Source organism: Cavia porcellus, unplaced genomic scaffold, assembly GCF_034190915.1.
Source record: "Cavia porcellus strain 051 isolate PalLab524CR breed Dunkin Hartley unplaced genomic scaffold, mCavPor4.1 scaffold_1, whole genome shotgun sequence".
Lineage (NCBI taxonomy): Eukaryota > Metazoa > Chordata > Mammalia > Rodentia > Caviidae > Cavia > Cavia porcellus.
In genome coordinates, this window is record NW_026947484.1 from 166,761,482 (window position 1) to 166,781,693 (window position 20,212).

A 20,212-nucleotide genomic window follows, 5' to 3' on the forward strand; every position below is an offset into this window, starting at 1 on the left:
ACTGAAGGATTCCAAAATGGCCAAAGAGAAGGAGGTGCATTGGAGAAATGAGGGGAGACGTGGGATAAGAAAGGAATTCTGAAACAGGAGAGGCAGCCACACTCAGATACAGAAGATTAATCTGAAAGATGAATCATGTAGATTAAACCAAATATCTGGATTGTTGTAAAAACTGAGGCTGCCACCGGTCCACACCTCCCCGACACTCTTTATCCAGGGGATGCAGTCTTGGGAGTGTTTCTAACAGCCTAGAGGCTGCCAGCCAGGTGGGTACATAGAGGCCGACAGCCCTCATCACTCCTGGGCAGCCCGTTGGCAGGGACAGGGGAGCGCGCGGGGAGACAGACTTGGAAGGGAACTGGGTAGACACTATGACTATGTGATATGGAGCCATGTGGGAATTTTTTATGTTCTTGCTTGTTTGTCTGCTCTGCACTCTCTCTGGGTATTCTGTTTTCTTTGGTTCTTGGTTCTATATCAGTATCATTTTTATTTTTTAAAAAGTATTATCCTTTATTCTACTCCTGCTTTTTCTTTTCTTAACTTTATTTTTATTCACTTGATTGGCTTATCTCTTTGTCATCTCTCACTTCATATACATATATACACATATATCTAGCGTATATACAAAAGAAAATGAGAATAGACTAGAGCTTTAACTTGGATGGTGCCATTCATAATCATGTTGGGGTAACCCTTAACTATGCTTAGCAGATCCAAATAAAATTGCAAATAAAGTAACAAGTTCCAATGACCTCACAGCTTCTTTCAGTCTTTAATTGCACTTTCTTCCCCCTGCATCTTTCCTCTACCTCCGTCTCCACAAATATTCTCTTTAACCCCTTCAACACTAACCTTTTTTATAAAAATACCTCCACAGAGTTAGATCTCCTTTCTAGTTTTTACCTACTAACATTTCTCTTATTTCTCTTATCCCTTATCTTTTTACTGATTTACCTCCTTCCTGGTCCTTACTTTGAGCATCGCTTCCTGGCTCCAGTGCAGAACTCTCAACCTACGAGCACAGATTCTTCATCCAGCTGGCACAGGCTTTCCTGGCTTCCACCACCGAGTGCCCTTTGTGCCTTCCCAGACTTGCATGAGACATTGTTACGGGCTCTTCGTCTTTACCTGGACTCGTGCAGGACATTGTTATGGGATTCGGGCCCTCAGCTGGATTTTTGGGAGTCTTTAGTATGTGGACAGATTTCCTGCACTTTTCATGTTTGACTCTTGGGTGACTATTATAAAATAATTCTGTAAATTAGATATGTTGTATTATATTGTTTTCCTTGCAAACTCTGATTGCAACAGCACTCAAATCATAAGCCAGAGCAGTCAAGTAAGAAAACAAAATAAAACAGATATGTATAGGAAAGGAAGAGATCAAATTATTGTTATTCACAGATAATGTGAACCTTTACATAGAAAACAAAATACAGTTCTACCAAAGAACCTCTAGAATTGATAATCAAATTCAGTAGTGTGACAGTGTAAAAATCAATAGTATTTCTGTACACCAATATTGAACTTACCAAGAAGAAAATTAGGAAAATAATGCCATTCATAATTGCATCAAGAAAAAATTAATAGCTAGGAATTAACCTGATCAAGGAAGTGAAAACTTCTGTAACTAAAATTAAAGTTTTCTAAAAAAGAAAAAGAAAAAGAAATTGAAGAGGGCATCAGAAAGTGGAAATCCTCTATTTGTAAATAGGCAGAATTAATATTGTCAAAATGACCATATTATCTAAACTGATATAGAAATGTAATGAAATTCCAATCAAAATACCAACCACAGAGAACCAGAAAAAATTAATCTAAGATTTATATGGAACCTGAAGAAATTCAGAATAGGAAAAGCAATCTTGTGTAACAAGAGCAAAGTAGAGGGCATCACAATCTCAGATTTCAAGCTATATTACAGAGTAACAATGATAAAAACAGCATGGTATTGGCACAAAATAGACATATGGATCAATGAATTAGAATACAAGATAAAGAAACAACTTCTGATGACATTATGTCATCTGTTCTCTAATAAAAGAACCAGAAACATACTCTGGAGGATAACTATCCTCTTTGTCAAATGTTGCTGTGAATACTGGCTATCTATGTAGAATAATGAATCTAGACACATATCATTTGCTGTGTACTGTACTAAAATCAAAATGAATCAAAGATCTAAATTTTAAAACCAAAACAAAGTCTGCTGAAAGGTAAAATATTTGACATGGGCAAAGGAAAGGACTTTCTGAAAGAACCCAAATTGCACAAGAAATAGCATCAAGAATAAACAAATACGATTATATCAAATTTAAAAATTTCTGCCCATCAAAGGGAACAATAGAGTGAAAAGAAAACCTACAAAACGAGATAAGTTGTTGCTAACTACTCTTCTCACAAATGACTAATATCTAGAATTTACAAAGAAATTTTAAAAATCAGAGCCTGCAAAATAAAACCCAATCAAAAAATGACCAACTGAAATTAGTAGACACCTCTCAAAACAAGAAATACGAATAACCAATAATACATTTTAAAAATTCTCAACCTAGCTGGACATCAGAGAAATGTAAATTAGAACACTGTGTAGAACTATTTCTCACCTTTAAAGTACTGTATGAGTGGAAGCAAAGAGTATGTGTCCTTCCACAGCTGTTTTTGCAAAACTTAGATAAGGAGATAACAATGGAAAAGTAGCAGCTATTTAAAAGTTATATTTGATGATATAAAAATGTTAAGATACTATTTGAGTAAAAATACACAAAGTTTAATAGATAAATAACCAGAAAACTTTCTGGAAAAACCGATTTGGAATATAAACTACAGAGTGATTATCTGAAAACATGGAACTGCCCCAGGGATATAGCTCAGTGGCACAAACACCTGTCTGGTAAGCACAAGACCCTGAGTTCAATTGCTGATACAAAAATAAAACAAAGGGCCAGGGATTTAACTCAGCAGCTCAGGCACTTTGACTAGTAAGCACCAAGTTGTGAGTTCAATCCCCAATTCCAAACAAAATAAAACAAAAAAGAGTCTAAGCTAAATATAAAGAACTGTGTCCGTTGCTGAGAAAATAATTAAAAATGCAAGAAAATAAATATGAAACTCATAGGTGAATCAGGAAAGGCCATAAGCTTATGAAAATATATTCAAATTCACTAAAGTAGAATTTTAAAAATATAGAACCTAGTAATGTAGCACAAATACTGGTAGAAATGTGAATATTTTAGACCTTCAAAAAGGAGCTGGGGCAATAGCTATTAAAGATTAAAAATACACCCGAGTGGTGGTACACTCTGTAATTCTAGCCAGCTGGGAGCTTGAAGCATGAGGATTATACATTCAGGACCAGCATGGACCACATTGCAAGATTCCTCCTCAAAAAACGTAAATAAACTGGGCATACTGGTGGATGCGGGCATCTACTTGGGAAGCTGAGGTGAAAAGATGGCAAATTCCAGGCCAGCCTGGACAATTTAGAGGAACCTTATCTCAAAGCAGGGAAGTGGGGTGGCTCAGTGGTTAAGTAGTCATGAGTTTAATCCCCAATAATACATACATATACATGCATACATACATATGCATATATACACATACATATGCATATACACATGTATGGCCTTAGATCCAACAATAGCACTCCTGTAGAACTAACTATATGGTAAAAATAGTAAATAGTGCCAATATAAGGATATAGACTGAGAAAGTTATTACATCATTTTTCATAGTAATAAAACATCCAGAGATATAATCAATATCCATTAGTAAGTAAGTACTAAACTAATAAGTACCATCCATAAGTAATAAATTTGTGGTCTAGAATACTATGTAGTCATTAAAAAAGAACGAACATGATTATTCCCCATAACCTGGAAGGATTTTCATAAGGTACTACTGAATAAGCAAGATACAAAAATGTGTATGTTATCTCGTTATTGTAAAATAAAGGCTTTTAAAACTTAGATGGATATATATGAGGGCATATTGTATCTGTATTATTTATAAATTATGTAAATACAGGATAAGAAGTGTCACAAACTAGGCCACTAAGGTGGTGGCCTTAGTGGACAAAAGGAAGAGGAAATTGCATCCTGATAGAACTGGAGTAGGTGTGAATAACACACACCAGAGATATTTTCTAATATTATTGCACTATGAGCCCTTCATTTTATGGTATATTTTCACTGTATCACTTCTATTTTTTATTCCTTTTACATTCATGCAGTTTTATAGATGTAAATATAGATCTAGATGTAAATATAGCCTTGATTTGCAAGAAGAGACCCCTCTTCTCTCTAGATATGTTTTCTGAAATAATTAGACCCATTCATATTTTTACAGTGGCTCACATTTTAACCGAACTTACTAATGCCTTCTAGAGCTGAAATTGAAACTGCACCTTCATACTTAATACTCATCTGCTTAGAATGTGTCTGCTACATGGTGTCACATATATTACATCTTTCTTTATCTGTTATGTCTCTTTCTGTGTCACATGTGTGAATCTCTGCACTACCATGAAACTTTTACATTCTATCTGTATCCACTTTTTCTGAAAATCTGCATTGGAAAATTTACACTTTGTGATCAGGCTCTATGAACACCATCTGCTCAGGTCTTGAGAGTTGCTGTCTAACCTTCTCAGATGCTAAACATGTCGGAGTATAAAAGAAATAACTCATGAGATGCCATAAATTTAATGATGAGGTTGTTTGCAGAGATCTTGGCAGTGTTTAGAGACCCAAAAAGAGACACAGAGGAGGTACCAATGGGGTTTGCAACAACAAAAATCTCAGACCATTCATAAAAGGCAGAGGGAGGATTGGTGCTCCAGAACAGGAATTGCTGGAACTGTAAAGAAGAGCTTCCCAATAGATGCTGTCACCATAGAAGGACACAGCCACTGTCAAAGTATAGATAAAACTGGAGAGTTCTTCCTGCCCTCCAGTCTTAAACTGGATCCTCTCATAGCAAAACCCACTGGAAATCAGAGATGAAAGGATCTTGGGTGACCAGTCTATCCCCAGAGCATACAGCCAAACAGAGAAGGGGTGAGGAGAGATGAGGAGAAGGTAAATGAAGATGGCTAGCACAGTCTCACCTTTCTAACACTATCATTTCTTCCTTCACTTCACTTAGGTGAAGAAGCTCATATTCCAAAATAGTAGAAACCTAAGTCCCATCAACTTCTGTATGATCGCGAGGTGGTAACTATTTAGTTACATTCCCCCTTGGAACATAAATTGGAAAATTATTCATCTCTAGCACTCTTCATAAAGGCAGCAGGGAAAGCAGAGAAATCATTAGCATAATAAATCATTGATATAGTCCTTCCCCTATTAAGAAGTTGATAATCAAAAGAGGTACATAATCAGCTTCATGGTTTCCTTGATATCACCTTTGATAGTCACATCTGACAGCCACAGTTCTTATTTGGTAACATGGCCCAAATCCTCATTACTAAAGCTTTTTAGTCTTTTTGCCTTATTTAATTGATGCAACTGCCCATCAACTATTTTTATTGTAAGTGGGAGTACTATGGGGCACCCCAGAGAATTCTTTAGGTTCTTCCTGTCATCACTATGCAACAGCAAGTTAATATTCCCTTGGTGATGAGAATTGGCCGTTCCAACCAGTACTGTCATGCTATTTCTGCCCATTAGTTCAGCAGCATTAAAAAGGCCAAATGTTTGTTATGACTCATTTCATAGAATCATGACCTTATTCTCTAAAAGAGGTACTCTTCTCTTAAGATCTAGGAACTCCAAAGTCATGGAACCCAAAGCCACAATCATGGTAGATAAACATGCCTTAAATGGGTTATTAGATGTAATCATAAACAACCTTCTTCCTCATTCACATAGACTCTGCATTTTAGCTTCGGAAGAGATGACATCTCATATTGGTCATTGATTCAAAGAATGAATGGCATCCTATGGACTGTACCTCAAACTTTCAGAGAATTCTCCCTGAACCAGTATTAAGACAGATTTCTGCTGGCCACTTTTCTGCCTCTTGACAGCGAGACACATAGTAAGACCAGGAACTTCGTGGGAGTGAGCTCATGGCTTTACCATTTTCACTATAACATACTTCCTGAGGTGAGGAAATGCATGTGATGCCATGACAATAAATAAGATATTCTTCAAGCCAAAGAAAGGAAATAGATATTGTGCATAGAACTATTTCAAGAAAAAAGTGTTGCCCCATTCATAGTGGAGTCCAATATTATCACTCAACTATCAGATTGCTGGCTGGGTTCAGAGTTGGTAAGGTCCAGAGTTGGCCCCTGCTGGAGCAGGTTAGGCACTCAGCACTGGTTATGGCTCAACCTAAAGAAGGAGGTGTCCATGTCAGTAAGCCCATCCCACAGTGTTCACTCCTATACTCAGGGTCACTTTGTACATATGCTCAGTAAGCCCACAGACAGAGTGACTAAAGAAAGTGCTGGCTGACGTACCAAAGAGAAGTCATCTTGTCCACAGGATTTCTGAGTCTGTTTTATAGAGGATTCTCTATGACTGGCATTTACCTCTCAGGTGAAGAGCTGCGTATCTAAATGATAAATCTAATGATGTCAGATCCCCTTTACTTCTTTTATTCAACAATTTCTTAATACAGGTTTTTAAATGCCCTCTGCTTTCAGAGACTTTTTTTTCTATCATTCTAGCAGCAAGGCTTTGATCTGATTTCATGAGGGAAGAGGGATAATCATCAAATTCTTTTATTATTATTATTATTATTATTATTATTATTATTTTATTTTAAAAAGGGTAAAATTAAACAGAACAAAACACATCATAAGGAAACAATTTTAAGAAACACAGATTTCAAAGCAAGACCACTGGAGATCTTCAATGTCTATTGTATTGTCTCTTGTTTTCTTCCAAATAGTTGTCCACATCTTCACACACAGTGAATACATACTGAACATTATAGTACTAAACAAATCAGAACAGGATGATGAAGGCTTTTTAGGTTTTCAAGATCAGACAATAGGGAAGTCAACAATGGCTGCCATAATGTCTCTCATTCTCTTCACAATAGCTGTCCATATCTTTACGTATGTTGAAATCAAACATAAGAGACTAGACTAATATCACTCTGAACAGTGAAAAATAGTATTGCTAGATTTTATATCATAATACTACAGAATTCGTACTTTGTATCTTAGTGTCTCTTCTTCAGAGTATCTGTTCATTATATCATGCATTATATAATCTGTTCCCATAAACTGTTTAGAAGTTCTACACATGTGTGAATCTCTACATGTATAGCTATCCTTTCTGTATTATAGGGAAAAACAGATCAAAACAAGACAACAAAACAAATTCCTAGAAAAACATGAAACAAAAAAGACATATAAAATCACAATACTAGGTGATCTACAGTAGTTACCATGCTGTCTCTTGTTATTTTCAATAGAATTGTCTACATCATTAGGCATAATTGAACATAGCATTACATAGCAATTTTTAAAAAGCACAACATTGGAGACATTGTAGGACTTCAAAAGCAGTTAATAATCAAACTGTAATGGGTACCTTATTGCATCTTGTCATCTTCAGAGTAGTTGCCTCTACTCTTACACTTGATACTGTCAAGCATACCAAATTTGAATAAAATCAGTCAAGACAAAACAGCGGTCTAACAAACCAGATTCAAATAAGATCAATCGTAGTAAGAAAATGTAAGTAATACAGGGCTTCAGATTAAGTTAATAGGAAATTAAGGATAGTTACTGTAGTATATCATGCTATTTTTGGGATAGCTGTCTGTGCTTTCAAATCTAGTACAAGTAGACAGACTGGACCAGAATAAAATCAAACTAAACAGAGCAATAAGACTAACGTGGCTTTTAAATCCTGATACACTATTAACAATGTCCTCTGCCTTCCTTTTTTAGACAGTTCTTCCCCTTTCCCTTTCTCAGGGTGCTTTGTATATTTTGGGCCTAACTCCTTTCGTTTTTAGATTAGGGGAGCAACGCATTATCTACATAGGTGATGCTGAACCTTTTTATCCCTGAGCTTGATCTTGAGCTGTATTCCTTAACTTACTAAAGGATCAAGGTTTTCCTTCCTTCTAGCTGAGCAGTTCTCCACTGCACAAATGTATCATGACTTTCCAACCTATCTGCAGCTGCTGGATGAGTTGTCCCTATTTCTCTCTTGTTCCCTGTCACATAGAGCATTGCTTTCTCATCTTTGACTTTCAGGTTGAGTATATTTCCTTTCAGAGCATCCCAATGGATCCTATCTCTTGATCTACTCTGCCTGTGTTTCTTTTTGTTAGAATATCAAGGTCATATATATTAGAGATTATAGCCAATCTTCTCTGTCTCATCTCTGCTATTCTATTTTTCTGCTATTATTTGTCCACTTTTCTCCTTCATTCCACTGTCTGCCCCATTCATTGAGGCCTCTCTGCCACTGTTGCTGGAATCCTGGTATTTTTTTCTATCTCTCTCTAGAATGTCCTTCAGTATTTTTTTTAGGGTTGGATTGGTGGTCACAAACTCCCACAGTTCCTCTGTGTCATGGAAACATCTTGTGTCTCCATTAATTTTGAGAGAGAGTTTTTCAGGTACATCAATTTGGGTTGGAGGTTATTTTCTTTCAGGGCTTAGACTACTTCACTCCGAGCTCTTCTTGATTTGATAGTTTGTGTTGAGAAGTCTGTTGTTATGTTGGTTTTCCTTTATAGGTAATCTGTTTCCTTTCTCTGACTGATTTTAATATTCTGTTCTTGTGGTGAATTTCTGGGATCTTGATTATTATATGTCTGGGTGTAGATCTATTTTGATTGTAGTTGGCTGGAGTTCTGTATGCCTCATTTAGTCTGGATATCATTTCTTTTTCCTATGCTTGGGAGGTTTTCCTTAATTATTTCTGTGAATAGCCTTTGTAATTCATTTGTATTTACTCCTGCTTCTTTGCTCACATTTTTTATTCTTAAATTATAGATCATCTTGTCATCTTCTAGTCTTTGTATTATTAATTCCTGGTTCCTTGTTATTTTTAAGAGGATTTTTCTTTCACATTGCAAATCTATCTTCAAATTTTGAAAGGCTAACTTTAGTTTCTGTCAAGGCATTTTGCCAGCTTTCAATGGAGCTTTTAATTTCCTGGTAATCTCTTTGGATCTGTTTGACGTATTCTAGATTTTGTTTATATTCTTCACCAAAGGTTTCTCTTCTTTTTCTGGATTCCTGCATTCTTCCATCCATGTCTTCTTGAGAGGTGCTTAGCATTTATTTTATTAATCTTCTTATATCTTGCCTTACTTGGATTAGAATTTCAGTTTTAAGTTCGTCTATGAGATCCAGAAGGTATTTCTTTATGTCCATTGATGCTGATGTTGCATGATTGCTGCCCTGGATCTCTTCTGTATTTACCTCTCCTAGACTTATTTTCGCATGATCAGTGGCTGAAGGCTTTTTTTATTTCTCTTTCTTGTCATGTGTCTGGTTTCTTTCAGACAGGTGTATGGTGGAGGTCTCAGGCCCTCTCCATATTGCTTATGGTTTTTCTACAGTGTGCTGGCTGGGGACTTGCTGCCTTCTCCAGTTTACTGTTATCTGAGGTGCATGCAGGGACCAGAGCCAGTCAACCAACAAGTGCCTTCAGCACGTTAATCTGTCCTGTTGTCCTGGCTATTGGGTCCCAAATAGAAGCATGACCCAGCCCAAGCAGATTCCACCAGTCCTCTCTAGGCCAGGGGCAGCTGACTGATACCACTGCAGTTCTGGGTTCAGGCCCATTGTGCCCAGCTCCAATATGTCCTCCAGCCGGCAAGCTGACCCTCCTGTTGCAGGACCCAATTTCCAGCATTCACCATGAATTAATGCAGCTCTCCACCTTGGCTATACTCTACACTGGGCCACATCCTCCTGCCAAGAGTCCTGGACTCACCAACTCCTGTTTTTGGTGGCCACAGCTTCAGTGCGACCGTGAATCATCCAACTCCATGGCTTGCCTAGCACAGCGCCCAACCAGTCCCAGTGAGCGCATCTGGTTCCAACCTTTCATCCATGTTTTTCCTTCTTTCCTTTTTTTTTTTTCTCAGTTTCTTCCTGGGTTGTGAGAATCTCTCTCCTTTCCTCTGGTCTTCTCCATGTTGTTAAATTGTAGCATCTGAGTTGTTTTTCTCAGAGAGGCTCTCTATCCTGCTACCTATCAAGCCACCATCTTCAGAACTGTTATTATTATTTTGGTATCAGGGATTGAACTCACATTTGCACTTGTCAGGCAGGCACTTGTGCCACTGGGCTAAACACCCAGATCCATCAAATTCTTTAATATTCTCAAAAAGACATCATTCTTGGGTGTAGCATGCTTTGACAAGGAGACACCTGACCATTTTAAAGTGGATTTTGAGATCTGTAACTTAAATAGAAGCATATGCTTATAAATTCTAGGTACAGAAAGAGTTTTTAAATAACTGTGCCTCTAACTTTAGAAAAAAAGCACAGAAATGTTCAGACATTAGACTACCTAAGGTTAACTGTAATGAGATCCCAAAGCTCAAAAGGAAGTATGTATACATTCTGAAGCTAGATGGCTGGATCTTGAATCTTGACCCTACCATTTATTAGCTATGTGAACCTAAGCAGTTTACTCAGTCCCTGCCCATGTTTGCACATATGAAAAACAAGGTTAACAATAGTACTTACCTTATAGGATATTGCAAAGATTATGGGTCATGTAAGCACTTAAACACAGTGGCTGGCTGATAGAAGTACTCTATAGTCACTGGTCATTATCACTTGGACAACTTCTACCATCATTCATAAAATATCTGCTCAATTTGTATCTTCTTTGATCAACAGTAAATGTCCCGATGCTATAACAGTGACTGACTGGCTCACTCCAGTCATATGGAAAGGAACCTATGATAGACAGATATTGGAAGAATATTATAAGAAGCTGAATATTACCAGGCCTTGCTGTACATTGTTATGGAAAGTAGGTGATACTAATATTTGTTTATTTTATTTTGAAAAATCTATATAAGCACCTGTATGTTTTCCATATCCAAAGACCTAATAATAATTCATCCCCATTTTTATTTCTGGCTGTCTTGTAAAACTATGTGCAGTGATTATTTTTTTTCTAGCCGTGGCTGAGTCCTTAATACTACTTGAGAATTTTCTTGTTAAAATTCAGTTAGCTGTGTTTTTCTGTCTCTTCACAACAAACTTTACGGTTCAGCTCTGGGCCCAGTGTCTCTGCCCTTACCCTCTTGACCATTATTGACAAATGGCAAAACATAATTTGTCCTCAACAAGCCTACAGCCTAACAAGGGAGATATAAGTATTCATAAATATTCCCTTTGCTAGTTTAAAAGTGCCCCAGTTGTTTAAAAAAAGGAGGAACTGCCTCTGCAAAAATGTGTAGTCATCATGACTGTGTCATAAATAATCTCATAAATTGAGTGCACATTTGTAGTATGGTTGTAAGAACTGGGAGTGGTGAAGCCACAGTGAGTTATTTTTAGCTCCTTTTATAGAACAAAATCTAGTATTTATGAATTGTCTTTAAGTGATAAGTTTTATTGGCCATTGAACACAAAACTGTAAGGGATATTGATGATTATGGCAGGCAGATTTACTATGACTCATTTCTTTTAGCATCTGTGGTCACTTGCTTCCAACCAATAAATACAAAATGTCACTTGCATGACCAGGTTATATAAGATTGAGGCTTCTGTCTTGCTTGTAGACCTTTTCTTGCTGCCTTTGCTGCTGAAGCTGCCATGCTGGAGAGGCCCACACAGCAAGAAAACTGAGGGAAGCCCCCAGTCAAGGACCAGAAAAGGGACTGAGATCAACCTTCAAAGAGCTGAGCACTACTAACAACCACATTATGTAAGCTTGGAAGTAAATCTTCCCCCATTCAAGTCTTCAAATGAGGCCTCATTGCCAGTTGACCCCTAATGAGACCCAGAAGAAGAAGATGCAGCTAAGCCATGCACAGAGCCCTGATCCACATGGTGACTCATGCCCAATGCTTGCTGACTTTCTCCCCCCTACCATTAGCAGCAGAAGGCAACCCATATAAGTGCTTCTCTCTCTTAGTCACACTGTAGAGATTAAGAAGCCATCAGTATCAGGTGACCTGGAGATCTGGCCCTGGGAAATATCCTCTATTCCACAGGCCCAGCATCTTCCTCCTACTACCTAGGAGCACTAGGGATTTCAGGAAACCTCACTCTACCCTCTCAAGGAACACCAGAAGGGGTCAAGCAGGAGGTCCATGGGCACTAGCCAGAGCAGGGGACTGGCATGGGGAAGCACTCAGTGCCCCCTACCCAGAATCTCCTTTACTCCACCCGCAGGGTCAGGCCTCAAAAAGTGCATTCCACCCCACAGGTGGCATCAGTAGGATAAGGCAGGAGTGGTACTAGTTGAACAAAGCAGGCTGAAATAGTTCTGAATATACTCTGGGTCAGATTACCACAAGTCAGTAGTGATAAGCTACACTGATAACACATATACTTCATATGACGCTGTAAGGATGGCACTATTATAAGTTAAACTATACACCCTCCAAAAGATGTGCCCAGGTCCTAAACCCTGGTTCTCTGATTGTCAATTTATTTGGAAACAGGAAAAAGGAGAGATTACTAGTTAAGATAAGGTCATTATAGTGGGCCTTACTTTAATATGGCCAACACCCTCAAAAAAGGCAAATTTTGATACCAACACACAAAAAATGACTACATGAAAAGAGAGACCAGGGTAGCTACAATGAAGTACTACAGATGTCAACAGAATAATGGTTGACAGATGTTAGGGATGGTGGAGATGAGCGGAAAAATAAAGATATTCTTGTATTATTAAGAGACAGAGCATATTTTCTTGTGGTGATGGAGTGATTCATACCATGGCATGCTACTGTACACATATACTGTATCATTGTTGTTTTCCTAACTGGGAATAACTGGATGGTGGATCATTATAACTCTCAGCTACCTTTGTAATTTCCTATAAACCAATGATTATTTTAACATAGAACATTTAACAAAATGTAATAGTAAGATCATGCCTGCTCACCATGTTTAGAATTGCAATCCAGTCTGTTTCCTTCCCATCCCTTTTCTTAATCATTCGTCTTCATAGACTTTACTGCCATTTCAGGTACTAAAATTTCATGTAATTATTGATTATCTTACCCCCCATTAGAGTGAATCTCCACAAAAGAATAAATTTTTCTCTATTCGTTGATACAACCCTAGCACATAGTAGACACTCAAAGATATTTACCAAGTGAACAATGTTTAGCAAAAACAGCTGTGGAAGGACACATACTCTTTGCTTCCACTCATATAGTACTTTAAAGGTGAGAAATAGTTCTACACAATGTTTAGGGATTATAAAGGTGTGAATTATAAAGGTGTGAATTGCAAGAATAATCATCAAATCTCAGATTAAGCAGAGAGAGAATGCAGGTAGAAAGTGATATGATTACAATGTGACCTTATTTCTTAAGCTTAGATATAGATACTAGGTTGCTAATTATTATAGTTTTAATATATTATGTCAGAAATATTTTATAATTAAAAATAAAATAAAAAATTACTGATGGAGGTAAATCTCTCATAGTTTGAAATTGTTCACTTTACATCATCAGAGATTAATATGAATGGCTTTTCTTTGTCTAACTTCTAAATTATGAAATCTATCATACTTAGTAAAACTTTAGAAAATGTGTATACAGAGAGTATTTTAAAGATAAACTGTGTGTGTGTGTGTGTGTTTAAAGCTATTACAAGGCTTTAGTCTAGAATAGTGATGGTGAACCTTTTAGAACTTTCAATGATACAATCAGCATGCTTTGGCATGCATGCCATACCAGCCTAGAATATCACCAGTACCAGAAAAGAATAGATTGTCATTGTTCCATCATTTGCTTAGTAGTGGTTTGTATTTAAAAAGACCAATAAAACTGACAAACCATTGGCAGAACTAAACATGAAAAAAAATAGAGACAGCACAAATAACCCAATCATAACTAAAAGGGGAGATGCTGTTACCAGTAGCACATATATTTAAAATTTAACAAAAATATTACAAACAACTTTATTCCAATAAATTTGAATGTATGGATGAAATGAAAATTATTTTACAAGAATGGGAAATTGCAAATAACACAGAAATAGAAAAGCTAAATATCTTGATATGATTGAGTCCAGAGTGGGAGAAACATCTTCCCATAAAAGTAACTATAAGCTCTTAATTCAGGCCATTTATAAAACCTAACATAAAACAGATAAAACTTAAATGTAAGAGCTAACCTATTAAAAAAAAAGCTTCTTACAAAACATAATAAATAATAACTTTGGATTTGGTAATTGTTTCCTCACTATGACACCAAAATCACAAACAAAAGAAAAAAGTAAGTTCAAATTTATCAAAATACAAAACTCTTGGACATCAGAGAACATTATTGAGGAAGTGAAATGAGCCACGCATGGTGGTGCACACCTGTAACGGCAGATACTCAGGATTCTGAGGCAGGAAGACAGCAAGTTCAAGGCCAGCCTGGGAAACTTAGCAAGACTGTTTGAAAATAAAAGTAGAAATGCTTGGAGGCATAGCTCAGTGATGCAACACCTGTTCAGCATGCACAAGGCCCTGAGTTCCAACTTCAGTATGCTGAAAAAAACAAACAAAAGAAACGCAAAACAGTATCTTTTAAGCTGTTTAACCTGTTAACATCCCACAGAATGAGACAAGTTGAAAGCCTTTATACATTGCTGAGAAGAGTATAAACTGGTGAGACAAAGTGTGGAAAACATTCTAGAAGTTCTTCTAAAGGTTAAAAGTGACAACCCACAGAATGAGAGAAAATATTTATAAATCATTTATCTGGTATATCTAAAATCAATAATATGGCTTGTTATTGAAGCTCAGTGGTGAAGCATTTGCCTGCCATGAGTTAAGTGCTGAGTTTTATCCCTAACACCTCAAACAAGAATATATACAGAACACTTTCACTTTTTTGAACAGCTGGCTTCTGGATCTGCCACTTGGAGTTCCCTGATGTCTATTTCTGTCCCTTTCCCACTTTAATGGGTTTTCTCCAGGTCTCAATTTCCTGATCAGGCACCTTTTACCAAGGGCTGATCAGTCCTCAACTGTCTATTGAGAGAAATGATGGTGAATAAAGAAACACAAAGACAATTTTCAAGGTACAGGCAGACGGGGAGTAGACCTGTCTCTAGTGAATTGCCTTGAGCACCTCTATGGTTGACGCACTTTTATTAGCCAACAAGAAACTCAGGGGGAAGGGTAGCACAGGTTTCATGGATCAGACAATAGGTAGATAAGGAAAAGGTTAATGAGGAAGCAGAGTTTCTCTATGCTCAGATGCCTATATTTTGACAACTGTCTTCAGCAGCTGTCATCTTGCTTCGGGACTGCTGGGATATTGGCAGTCTTCCCATAACCAGAAGGTATACAGTCTCTTACATGCTTCCTTGTTCCTAAGGCAAGATAACGCAGACCTTGAGAAAGTGAGATATGAATTACTAGCCTAGTCCCCAACAAGCTAGCAAACTGTTATACACAGATTGAGTATGGTGTGTGTGCCTATGATTCCTAAACTCAAGAGGCTGAGGCAGGAGGATACTGTGAGCTGAAGGCCAGCCTAGGCTCTATAGGGAGTTCAATTCCAGCCTGAACTATATAGCAAGGTCCTATTTTAAAGCAAAACCCTGCAGAAAATTAGAATAGATGGTCTTTATTTCAATCTGATAAAAGCTATCTAGGAAAAAACAACAGCCAACATCATACTAAATGGGAAAAAAATAAAAGTTGTCACTCTAAAATCAGGAACAAGATAAAGATATCCACTATCATCAATTCTATTCAATTCTGGGAACATTAGCCAAAGCAATTAGACAGGAGAGAAAAATAAAAGGAATAAGGATAGGAAAAGAAGAAGTTAAAGTATCATTCTTCACGGATGACATGATCTGAGTATCACACAGAAGACCCCAAAAACTCCACAGAAAGACTTCTAGAATTAATAACCAACCTCATTAGTGTATCTGAATACAAAATCAACATTCAAAAATCAATATTATTCTTATACACAAGTTAAAACTTAATGAGAGAGAAATTAGGGAAACCACCCCATTCACAATAGTATCCAAAAAATGAAATACTTAGGAATCAGTCTAACAATAGAAATAAAAGATCTATGCATTGAAAATTACAGTACTCTGAGAAAACAGATTGAAGAGGATATCAGAAAAAAGAAAGATATCCCTTGTTCATGGATAGGAAGAACAAACATTGTGAAAATGAACTTACTCCCAAAACTGTTATACAAATTTAATGCAATCTTGATCAAAATACCATTAGCAGGGCTAAAGATTTAGCTCAGTGGCATAAGCACCTGCCTGGCAAGTACAAGGTTGTAAGTTTGATTCCCAGAACCAAAAAATAAAAAAAAAATTAAAAACACCAAAATACCATTAACATACCTAACAGATCTAGAGAAAATATCCCTAAAATTCATTAGGAAAAAGGAGACCTATAATAGCAATGGCAAACCTGGACAACAAAGGCAAGGCAGGAAACATCACAATCTCTGACTTGAAAGTGTACTACAATGTTTCTGTCATAAAATCAGCAATATGCTGGCAAAAAAGTTAGACCTGAGGACAAGTGGTACAAATGAGAAGATGCAGATACAGCTACAAAGCCACACTCAATCACCTTATTTTTGACAAAGAGGCCAAACATATTCACTGGAGGAATGATAGTCTGTTTCATAAATGGTGCTGGAAAATTTGGCTTTCCACATGCCAAAAATTAAAACTAGATTCATGTCTATCACCATGCAGTAAAGTCAAAATGGATCAAATATCTAAATATTAAAACAGAAAAACAATCTACTGAAAGACAAAGTAGGTAGAAATCTCGAAGACATAGGAGTAGGAAGAGAGTTCAGGAACAAAACCCAACTTCAAAGAATCAACAACTGCGATCTCATCTTATTAAAAAGTTTTTGCATATCAGAAGAAATCACCAACAGAATGAAAAGAAAACCTAGGAATTTGGGGAAAATTTTAACCAAGTATACCTCAGACTTGGTTAAGCTAAACCCCTGGCCCACATCCCTGTAACTGCAGCCATACTTCTTAACCTGTACCTCCACATCTGCTGAGCGCAGAATCACACAAACAAATCATTCTAGAGCACTACCTTAATTACTTTCTCATTGCTGTGAGAAAATATCCAAAAATCCATGAATTTTAATGGAGAGGAGGTTCACAGTTTGTAGAGGTTTCAATCCATAACTAGCTGATTTCAATGCAGGGTGTGGCAGAAGACTATGACAAAGAAAAAACAGTTTATGGCATAACAGGAAGCAGCGAACTTCCCTTCTTTCCCTTTTTACTCCACCCAGGCTGTAACCCTATTGGTAGGTGCCACCTTCTCTAGTAAATCCACCACCCACCCCCAGAACCGTGATAAATGAATCTAAGAACTAGTCTAGTTCCACACACCCATAATCTAGTATCACACACCCATGATCCTGTCACTCCCAAAAGCCACCTATGATTGCATGACACATTGGAGGGCTTGTAGACACAAACCAAAACACACACACACACACACACACACACACACACACACACACACACATGTCTACTATATCCCTTCTTAGGTTATGATTTTTTTGTTGCTGTTTTTTGGTGCTGGTGATTGAACTCACGACCTTGTGTTTGCCAAGCAGGCACTAAATGCTGCTAAGCTAAACCCTTGGCCCACAATCCCTGTTATTCTGTGACTAGGTATTCTAGTTATGGAGTTCAAGAGAAATTCTGAAAGACAAGATTTTGCTTTATTGATAGGCCTACCACCATGTTAAGTGAATTAAGCCAGACTCAGAATGTCAAATAATCACTTGTTTTCTTTCATATTTGAAAGAGATAGATAGATAGATGATGGATAGATAGATGAGAGAGAAAGAGAGAGAGAGAGAGAGAGAGAGAGAGAGAGACTTAAAGTAGAAGGGAGATAATTAGAAAACAGGAAGGTGACAGGACAGGAAGAGGAAGGAAGAGGGACAATAGAAAGTAAAAATAACATTATATGCAAATATGTATCAAAATAAAATCCATATTAGAATGTATAACTAATAAACATTAAAAATAAAGTAAGTTTTAGTGCTTGTAAATGCTTTTGTCTCTTTTGGTGAAAATGTCATAGATTTGGATATACTTTTATGAATGGTTTATTAACAAATGATTTTTTTACTGGTAGATGATTAGATATTTATTATAATTTCCTTTTACTAGAGTTCTTTAGAAGATAATCAAATATGTAACACATGCATCCATAAATATGTGTCATTGCTGAAGCTACTAGTGGTGAAATCTTATTTGCAGTGTTCAATTCAGATCCTTTTTGGGGGATTGTATTCTGTAAACAAGTAATATTGGAACACATTTTTATTTACTTCCACACAAATAAGAATTTCTAAGAAAGTCTGCCTCTAATGTACACTATAGTACTAAAAAGTTTGGTTTTGTAATATTTTAACAAGAACCACAGTTGAAAACTTCAAGTCAATAAATGAAATTTATCAGGAAGAAAAGCATTTGCTTTGCTGATTTTTAATGCCATTGTGCCTTGGAATAGTCTGCAGGAGCATCTGATATCACTATGAAGAGCTGAGTCTGTCAGCTAGGAGCTACTGAATCAATCAGGACAGGAAAAGATATTTTACAGATAAAAGAAAGGCTGGGTATGAGATTCAGTCCAAAGGACCTGGACCCAATCCCCGTACATGAAGATAAAGGAAAAAAGAAACAGAGAAGTGGAGGGAGAAAAACAGAGGGTAGGAAGGAAGGAAGGAGAAATGAAGTAAAGAAAGAAAGAGAGAGAAGAAAAGAAAAAAAGAATGAAAGTTTGAGAAAGACCCTCACATTTCTGCCTTAGGAAGATACAGATCATACATCTATGAGGAAGCTGGCCCTCCCCAGACACTGAATTGTTTGTTACCTTGGTCTTGGTTTCTCAGCATCCAGATTTAGGTTCTTATCATGAATGAGTGTTGAACCATACCAAAAGCTTTTTCTGTATCTATAGAAATGATCATGTGATTCTTACTTTTGGCTTTATTGATATGGTGGATTACATTTATTGATTTACGTATGTGGAACCATCCCTGCATGCCTGGGATGAATCCCACTTGGTCATGGTGGATAATCTTCTTGATGATTTGCTGCATCCTGTTTGCCAATATTTTATGGAGGACTTTTGCATCTGTGTTCATTAGGGAGATCTGCCTGTAGTTCTCTTTTTTAGTTGGTTCTTTTTCAGGTTTTGGTACTAGAGTAATATTTGCTTTCAGGAATGACTTAGGAAAGATTGCTTCCCTTTCAATTTCACTGAAGATTTTGAGGAGTGTCGGCATTAAGTCTTCTTTGTATTTCTTGTAGAATTCCACAGTGAATATGTCTGGGCCTGGGCAGTTCTTCGTAGGTAAGAACTTAGTTACATTTTCAATTTCATTAATAGAAGTTGGGTTATTCAGCAGTTTCACATCTTCTTGACCTAGCTTTGGTACTTTATATGTTTCTAGGAATCTGTCAATCTTTTCTGTATTATCAAAACTATGAGAGTAGAGGTTTTTGAAATAGGTGTTGATGATCTGTATTTCTACAGAGTCTGAAATGATTTCAACTTTTTCATTCCTTATTCCATGAATTTGAGCTTTTTTCCCCTTTTTTAAATAAAGTTGGCTAGGGACTTATCAATTTTATTTATTCTTTCAAAGAACCAACTCTTTGATTCATTGATTCTTTGGACTATTTTCTTAGTCTCTATTGCATTATTTTCAGCTCTGATTTTTATAATTTCCTCCCTTCTTCTGGATTTGGGCTTGACTTGCTCTTGTTTTTTGTAGATGTTTGAGGTGTAAGCATCAGGTTGTTCGTTTGTGTTCATTCTGTTTTCCTGATATGGGAACTCAGTGCAATAAATTTTCCTCTGAGGATCACTTTCATTGCATCTCACAGATTCCTTTAAATTGTATTTGTATTTTCATTTGCCTGTATGAATTTTTTAATTTCTTCTTTAATTTCCTCTGTGACCCACTGATTGTACAGGAATGTATTATTCAATTTCCATATATTTGTGGGGGGGGTTGCAGCTTCTTTTATCATTAATTTCTAGTT